The 10,095-nt window shown below is 27.4% G+C and overlaps 1 non-coding gene across 1 annotated transcript; it reads right to left on the bottom strand.

Moving 5' to 3' along the window:
- Positions 1-5,828: 5,828 nt before the first annotated feature.
- Positions 5,829-7,141, bottom strand: LOC112788958 (uncharacterized). Its single transcript, XR_011876831.1, has 2 exons — positions 7,012-7,141; positions 5,829-6,305 (listed from the first exon to the last, which is right to left on the bottom strand). It is a non-coding gene; the product is annotated as an uncharacterized protein (transcript).
- Positions 7,142-10,095: the final 2,954 nt, after the last annotated feature.

Below are 10,095 nucleotides of genomic sequence, written 5' to 3'. Positions count from 1 at the left end.
ATTAGATTAAACCGGGGCTTATCCTCCTTATTTAACCATTATTCCTAATCATTCTCAATTTTCTTTTATTTTACTATTTACCTACATTAAATTCTAAGCATGACTATCATTTTTTCGTACAACAAGTTGAGCTTGAGGGCTACTACTATTACTATTACTATTCCGAACTAGGATTACAATCACTATTTCGAGCTATATTTATCATTCTGATTTATAACACAACAAAAACTCATAAACTTAACCCGTCGTATCACCACAAAAATACAACAGGTCAAGCTTGAAGCTATGATCCGTTGGCTATAATTTGGTTCAGGTAAAACTATAAATCGAAATATGTTTAAAACTAAATAACCACGTGCTACATTAAGAGTACGTGAAATACATATTTCGCTCTTTTAATCAAATAATTATGTGCCAATCCAAATTGATATAGGAATCTTTTTCTCTAAACAACAACAACAACAACAACAACAACAACAACAACAACAACAAGGTACACTTTACACGAAATGAAATCTCAAATTGTCATCGCAATCTAAGTTTTAATAATCCAAATAATTATTTAACTAAAGTATTATTTCAGAACCAAATTAAAGATCTCACAACATACCTTATTATTAATTAATACACTAATACACAGATAACTAGGAACACCATAATATTACCACGTTTTTTTTATTGTTAGCGCCAATACATTCTTCTTTTTTGTTCAGCCATGTGATGATAATAATAATAATAATCATCATAGTCATCATAAATTCTTCACAATATTTTGCTCCTTGTCCTCGGCACTAATAATGTCCTCTTTATAAACAGTAATGTTTGGTATGGGTTCAAAATTCTTCACAATATTTGTGTTCTTGTCCTCTTCACATTTGTGCTTCAATCCATCAACAAGAAGGCCTTGATTTCCTTCAGAAATCTCATTATCTTTCATCACCATTTTCCCATATTCTCCCGGCTCTTTTCTTGATTCCGAAGTAGTAGCAAGCTTATCCACAAAAATAATGAGAAGAAAAAATTATAAAAATGAAGGCTACACAATGTGTTCAAGTTCAACACATCGAGTCATCGACTAGTAATAAATTTAATTTACTTTTAATATTTTAACTTGTTATAAAAACATTTGATTTAATTTTTTATATATTTCATGATTAATGATAACAAATTAAAAATAAATAAATAAAATATATTATATATTATTATTTTACTACTATAATAAAATTTTTTAATTTACAACAAAATATTGAATTTTATTGCAACATAGAATAATTGATGGGTTATTCTTACTTCAATTGATTTGATTGGTTATTGGTGTTAAAGAAGGAGAAGGCGAGAACAAATTAGTTAAAGACGATAACCAAGTGCACATTATTATAATCGAAAGTGTGAAAGAATGAGTGAAAAGGAAAGCATATATACCAAAAAGAGGAAGAGAAGGGAGAGAAAAGCAAGACTTGGCTTCATCATTCTCAAGCTTCACTTCTATTGCCTTTCTTTGTGGTGTGACTTGTGAGAGTGATGGTTCATCTCATATCTATTTTATAGGATAATAGCATATGATATAGCATATGTATTGGATAATTAGCCATGGAAATTAAAATTAAAAAATATATGACTAATTTTTTCAACTAATAATTAATTAATATGTTTATTTTTTCTTTTAAATTTTGTTTCTTTTTTTCTTTTGATAGAGAATAATGTTATATGCACCAATTTTGTGTTTTTTTTCTGTATATTTTCTATTTTTATTATTAAAAATAAGAGAAAAATTATTTTTTATGCAACTAAGAAATGAACCGAAATTACTTAAAGAATAAAAAATTTGGTCAATACTTATCAGCAGTAACAGGTGAGCCTCAATTAACACACAAATGAACCGAAATTAGTTCAATTTTGAACAAGCAATAAAAAAGGCTCAATCATCAATAAAAACACATACAATTTATTTCTGCATCCAAATGAACCTCAATTAAACTAAGAAATAAACCAAAATTATTTAAGAAATAAAAAATTTGGTCAAGTATCAAGTGAACCTCAATTAATTCGCAATTGAACCGAAATTAGTTCAATTTTGAACAAACAGTCAAAAAGACTCAATCATCAATAAAAATACATCAAATTTATTTCTAAATCCAAATGAACCTCAATTAAAAGGAGAAAAAAATGCAGCAACAACACCAACAATAAAAAAATGATGACGGAAAAAAAACACACGAAGAAGAAGAAGAGGAAAGACGAAAAAAGAAGGAAGAACGCAAAGAAGAAAAAAGAGGAATGCGAAGATGAAAGAATGCCAAGGCAAAGACGAAGAAGGATATATTTTACGTTATTGAAACGCGCGTATATACATATTAGTGTGATAAAAATAATTTTATTGAGTTTAAGCCAACTTGATTAAATTTAATTATCAAAAATACTTAAATATTCAATTTAAGATTATTCTAAAATATCTTTGTAGATTTCAATTATTTTCCCAATATAGCATTCGCCGGGCCCCTTTATATGTAATGATTATCTATTCACCACAAAAAACGAAAATAAAAATTTTAGAAGCATGAAGCATTATTTAACGATTCCAAAGAAGTGTTGTCCATTTCAATTATTTTCCAACAACATGGGACCTTTTACATGTTATTATTACTATGATGATGACTATCTATTTCACCACAAAAAGAGAAAAATAATTTTTTTCATTAAAGAACATTTCAATTGATTAAAAACTTAAAAGTTCAATCTTGAATTAATTTTCAAAAATAAACCTACAATAATATTAATTAATAAAATATTTAATCATACATTACTAAAAACTAGAAACTATTAGACGATCCTATATTTATTGCTCACACTAAAGATAACAAAGGATAAACTCGGCCAATCTCTAATCTTTTATAAGCACGCATGAGATATTATTTAACTAGTCCAAAAAAATTGTCCATTTCAATTTCTAGGACCTTGATGGTCATAACGAAATAACAATTTCAACTTTAATTAAAAAATTTTAAAAAATAATTTCATGATATGTTAATAGAATTTTCGTACGGTAACTTTTATCAAAATATGCCAACAAACTATAGTTTAAATGACATAGTCTTTCTATACTCATTTAAAAAGTTGTGGGTTGAAGTCTTTCTATCTTTAGTAAAAAATTTTTTTTTGTCAAAATTCAGCTCTATCTATAAGACTACAAGACCCATTTCTAGACATAAACATGACAAAAATAGAAGTGAACGCAGATCGAATCGAATCAAATATCCACAGTTTTTAAGTTTAGATATGTGCGGATCGTATATGGAATATATCCACAAAACATAAAAATATTTTTAAAAATTTATTTTTATTAAAAAATCAATAAAATTCATTTTTTTAAATATATTTACTCTTAAAAAAATATTAAAATATTTTTCTTAAATAATAAATTAAAATAATACAACATATATGATAATTATTAGTTGAAATAAAACATAAATAGAATATTTACTTATTTTGTTTCTTTATTTTTGCGGATACGCGAATATACAGATACTTACACAAAATTTATAATCCAATTCGATTAATGTGCAGATTAAATCCATATCCACAATTTTTAAATTGGATTCAGATAAACACTCCAGATATACAAATTGAATTTGATCTATAAACACCTCTAGACAAAAACATGCCCTTAGTCCTCTTCCACACAATGGGCTTATCATGATTTTAATAAACTTACTTGGGGAAAGAGGAATGGATCGGACCTTCTTGTGGTTTAGTTCAATACTATCAAAATATATTTGGATAAAAACAAAAATATCTGGATAAAAACACGATGCTGAGAGAATTGTTTTCTTTTTCGGGCTTAGACTCCGATGATTGACTTAATACTTAATTTTGTGCTTAAAATTTGAAGTCGACCTTAAATTGTCCCATAAAATTATAATTGGTTTGATTTGGATCTCAAAATTATAATAATAATTTACGCTAGTTTTTAAACTAACTTTTGTGAATAATATGTTGATTTTATACGTTAATTTGCTAAGATTTGAACTTCTCGTGTAAATTTTATGTGGTTGAAATTTACTAAATCTCCTATAAACTTAAGCGGCTTCTCAATATTCTTACGAAAACGACAATAACAAGTTCAATTTATAAATTTAGAGGATTAAGAGCAACAATTAAGTTTTTAAAAACTTAGTCTCGATCACATAGAATTTGAAAGAGAAATCTAAATTACAGCAAGTTAATGTGTACTAAATCAATACGTCGTTAACAAAACTCAACTCAAGAATTAATGTGAGTTACGATTATAAATTTAGAATTCAATTTGAGGATCAAATTGGTTAATTTTATTTTCTCTCAACATTACCAGTTTTTTCCCAATAATTATAGAATTTGTGTATATAATAAGAGTTGTTTTATGAAACTATATCAACTTGCATTGCTTTTTTTTTGGGTGACTACCAACTTGCATGGTTTGATATTAATTTTGATATATTATTATTCAGTTTTTTTTAAAAAATAATTGTATCAGTTAAACATATATATATATATATATATATATATATATATATATATATATATATGACTGATTGAAATGCACACAAAAGTTAGTTCATGATCAAATTATACTAGAAAGAATATGTATGATTTGGGGTATGATTCATCACCGAAGAAAAATGCTAAATGACTAACCTTTTTTTTTCTTGTATTTAAATCATTTAAGCACTTCTCTATTTTTTATTTATTAAAAGTGTCGACTTCTAACATTTTTTCACCAAAGCTCGTTTTGTTCATCATGTATATTTGATCTGTCTGTACGTAATATGTATGCACACACTCCCTAGCTATTATTAGTTATCTACCCACATATATTAGTTATTTTTTAATTCTTTTTTATTTTTCTTCTATAACTATATATATTTATATATCTAATCAAGTTGAGTACGAGCTAGTTCCATTATAGCTAATGGAGAATCAAAATACTTTTATGCCATATAAGTAGGGGTGGCAAGCGGGGAAGTCCGCCCCGCCCCGCTCCGTCCCGCCCCGCCTAGTGAGGCGGTCTCAGAATCCTAACTCGCTCCGCCTAACGGCAGGCTGGCGGGCCGGTGGCCAAGCCCGCCAAATATCCTCTTTTTTTTTTTACTTTTAAATATTAAATAATATATATAAAGACATAAAAAAATCTTTTATTTTTTACTTTTAACTATTATAATTTCTAAAAGTATAAACAAATTATAATTTTTATATTCACAAACACTAAAGTCTTTGTAATTATAAATATCTAATAAACATAATTATAAACTAAGTTTTCATCCAAAACATAATTATAAATATTGTTCCCAAAACAAAATAAACATAATCCAAAACATAATTATAAATATTGTCTCTAAAACAAAATAAACATAATCCAAAACACTCAATTTTCATCTTCATTCTCTTGTAAGTTGGGTTTTGGTAAAAAATATTGTAAAAATACCTCCTTGCTAAAAAATACTAAGCCTGGCGGAGAAGCCCGTCCCGCCCCGCCAAAGCCCGCGGTTTAAGCGGTGCGGATTAAGCGGGCTTTTGCTATTTGGTGGTCCCAATTTTTCAGTTCAACCTGCCTTTTTTGCCAGTTATGCGGGCCGGCCCGGCGGGTTCAGGTCCGTTTGCCCCCCCTACATATAAGATAGCTTACACACAATATTTTGTATTTTTATATTATATAAATATATATTTATTTGATCTAATACGATTTGACGTGCTTGAAATGCCGGACATGATACTAGTATATATAATGATTTTACCAACAAAATATTATTATTCAATGAGTATGAAGCATGCATATTCTAATTAAGATCTGTCGATTCATAAATATAACCGCTTATTATTTATTATTAGATCCCATCCAAGAAAGTTACTACACACGAGTTTCAAATTGTGCCTTAACCCATCTAATCGTTATACTTGGTGCTACTTTGAATATTATCATTGTTGTAAGCAGTGGCACTTGGTCTTGGCTCAAATTCACTGTTCGTGAGCATGGCATGAATATTATCATGGTTGTAAGTAGTAGCACTTGGTCTTGGCTCAAATTCAATGTTCTTCAACTTGAAATCAATATTGTCATTGTTGTTGGTTGTAATACTTGAACTTGGTTCAAAATCTTCTAGAATCATCTCTATTTCCATTATCACTTTCTTCTCTTCACATTTCTGCTTATTAGGACCTTCATCAAGTAATATCTCTTGAGTATTTGGCTTATTCTCAACCTTCACTTGGAGAAGGCTTTGAAATCCTTCTACCATTCCTCGGTCTTTTCTTGATTCCACAGCAGCAACAAACTTATCCCCAAAAAATTATGAGAAGATCAATACTACTACTATCGCAACTTTATTAATTTCCACGGTAGAATTATTTATGCATGAATTGGGATATAATATAATGAAGCATATAATGACTAGAGAATAGAAAAAAAAAAAGTGTATATGCTATATATGTTCCTCATATTATTTCATCATCCTTATTCTTGTCTTCTATATATTCATCACTCTAAGTTACTATTGCGCGTGAATTATTTATTCATGTGAATGAAGAAGTATAGAAGGCGAGAACAAATAAGTTAAGAGAAATGCTACATGTATAAGCTAAGTCTTTTTATCAATTAAATTCAATTAAATTGAGTAATAAAATTTTGATTATGTTATATGTATATTAAAATTATTAGTTATCAAATTAGTTATAATATAAAATATATGTTGAAATATAAATACGTATTGAAAATAAATTAAATTACATATATATTTATATACAAATATATATACAACTGATTTTAGTGATTAATTTTGGTATACGTATAATATTTTTGTAAAATTTAGGCGAGTGGCTAAGTGAAAGCGATGAAAATGATTTTTATTGATATTAAACTAATTTGATTTAGTTGACAAAAAAAATTGAACATATAATAATATTATTCTTAAGTTAAAGACGATATTAATTATTATATTATAATGAAAAAGTGCAAAAGAATGAATGAGAAGGAAAGCATACCAAAACGAAGAAGAGAAGGGAGAGGAAAGCAAGAGTAGTTGGCTTCGTCATCATTATTATTTTCAAGTCTCACTATTTCTATTCCTTTGTTTGTAGTATGTATGTGGAATCAGAGGTAATCTCATCATCTATTTATAGGCGATAATAAGCAGCATATGATGGTATAGCATATATATTATTGGATGACTACTCCTACTTAAGCCATGGAAAATTATCAAAAAAAAGAATTTTTTTTTCGATGTAAATAAATAATATTTTATTGTGGTATAGGTCCAAAAAATTATTACAGAAATTGGATTTAGTCCTTAAAAAGTTCTGTAAATTGATTTTAGAAAGCTCAAATTAAATTGTTATATATTTGGACTGACTTGGACTAAATATTTCATAATTAATCTTGCAGGGATATTATAAAATGACTTTATTGAGATTTAATCCAAATGTTTTCATAAATATTTGAACATTAGAATAAGACAATATTAGTGAGTAAAAACTAAAATTTACAATATACCAAAAATATATTTAAACTAAAGTATTATTACTAATGTATCAAATTTTATTCATATAAGTTATGAGTTCAACTAAAGCTTCAATTTTTAATAGTTAATAATATCAACTCATTTTTATAATTCTAAATTTTAAACTCAAAATCTTATATTATAAATCTTAAATTCTAATTTTTTAAAAAAAAAGGAGTTCAAAAAATAAATTTACAATAAAAAAGTTGGCTAATATTTAAAAGTTTGTTTCCCATATATTTCTTCTTTAAATCATCATTGAATTTAACCAACAAGGATATAGTTAATGGTAAGTTAATAACCAGCTTCTTAACAAGAGTATCAAGGTACAGTCTTAATATAATCCTATTATTTGGGTGGAGTATATTTTTTTAAATTTATGATTTTTTTTAAATATCTCTAATGTATAATTTCATTCAATTTTATTTTTAATGTTTTAGGTTCATTCAATTTTATTCATAATGTTTTTTATTTGTGTCGAAATTATCACTGAATGTTTTTAATTTTGTCTCTAATATTTTTTATAGAATTAACGTTCAGAGATAATTTTAATACAAATAAAAAATATTAAAAATAAAATTAAATATTAAATATATTTTTTAAAAATCACAAACATTAAAGAAAAAATATACTCTACTCGTATTCAAATAATGCATGATAGACTGATCAGTGCTATCGATCTCGCAACAATATTTAATTGGTATTTTGTAGTAGAAATATATATCCTAACATAAATCCTTCAAGAAAAATGCCCTATAGGATGGTAATAAAACAGGCTTAATTAAGTATTTTAATCCTCATGCTTATAATTTGGGTCCATCATTATTTAAATTTTAGATTTGTTCGTAATTTTTTCAGAAAAACACTCAATAAAATAAGGTAGCTACCATATAAATTACCAAGAAAGCAAATTAAAATCACAAGATTTACACCAATCAATATACTAGATCTAACAAGACTACATCAACAATCAAATGCTGTACCACCTTTTATAGCTAGGTTACCAATGATTTATGTCAATAATTTTTCCAACCTCTCAGTTTCTCACTATATCATAGTAGGATTTTAGCCACCATTTTTTTATGATTTTGTGACGGTTTTAAACTGCCGTTCAACAATTTAGTGATATATCCACCGTTCTTCAAGAAGCTGGCAAACAATTTTGCAGTAATTTTCAACAACAGCCGATATAACCGTCGCTAAACAAATAACTGATTTTGTGGCCTGGTGATTTATAACTCGAAGCCAAGCGCACCACACACTTATTATTAAGTAATCATTCATAAACAACAAATATATTTTCAACATTTTTAATATCCTTTCTAGACAACACATACTAAGTATTAACTCAGACAACTAAATCGAACCAGGTAAATAAAACCCTGATTTTATCATCTCTATTTTAAATATTATAACTGAATAAATTTTAAAATGTTGCAAATAAAATTGGAAAAATTTTAATTTTAAGAATAAAATTAAAGTTTTGACAAAGTCGCAAAGCTAAGGTTGGGTGTATAAATTTTGCTTACGAATTGAACGCTGATTATATCATCTCTGTTTTACACTATAAATGTTTTACATACAAATTTAAATACGCAACATGCATCATGCAAAAGATTTCTTATGATATGTGATGTTGGGGCCTTCGATATGATATGCAAAAGATTTCTTGTGATATGCACTAAGTGGTCTTCATTTTCTATCGATTTGAATTTAAATACAAATTAAAGTAGCAGCATCAAATGCATTATCAAATATCAAGTCACCAACAGGCTGAGAAATCGTACAATCATATACACATGATAAGATAAGATTTGGTGGGACATTTCGATCAAAAGATTTTCTTGAAAATAATACGATTGACGAATTTACTATAAATTTCACAAAAATAAAAAAGTTGAAATGGGCTTGCGGTAATAACTAATTAAATTTTTTACTATTATAATATAGGAAGAATTTTAAGTATATCAAGTATATTGGTGTTTTAATAATTTAACTGTTGATCATAATTATAAAAAATATATATAATATATTAATTAAAATCAACTATTAAAATTATTGAAATATTGGTGTTTCAGATACATTTAAATTTTTTTCTATAATATATATTTGCAAATTATAAATATTACATACAGAATTTACTACAACATTTTGGGTCTATGACCACGGTTTTTTTGGTCACGGTAAAAAACCGTGATCATAGACCCTCTATAGTTATGGTTTTTTAGGGTGACCAAAAAAAAGCTATGGTCACGGTTTTTTTGGAAAGAGTGACCATAGAGTACCTATGGTCACGGTTTTTTAAAAAAGGGTGGCCTAAAAGGGTCCGTGGTCACAGTTTTGAGGGGTGACCAAAAGGGGTCTATAGTCACGATTTTTTACAGTGACAAAAAAGGGTCTATGGTCACGGTTTTTTAAAAAAGGGTGACCTAAAAGGATCTATGGTCACGGTTTTGGGGGTGGCCTAAAAGGGTCTATGGTCACAATTTTGGGAGGTGGCCTAAAAGTGTCTATGGTCACGGTTTTGGGGGTGACATAAAGGGGTCTATGGTCACGGTTTTTTACAGTG

Source organism: Arachis hypogaea, chromosome 3 (genome assembly GCF_003086295.3).
Source record: "Arachis hypogaea cultivar Tifrunner chromosome 3, arahy.Tifrunner.gnm2.J5K5, whole genome shotgun sequence".
NCBI lineage: Eukaryota > Viridiplantae > Streptophyta > Magnoliopsida > Fabales > Fabaceae > Arachis > Arachis hypogaea.
Note: the sequence above shows the minus strand (reverse complement) of the source record. Positions and strands in the feature narration are given on the sequence as shown.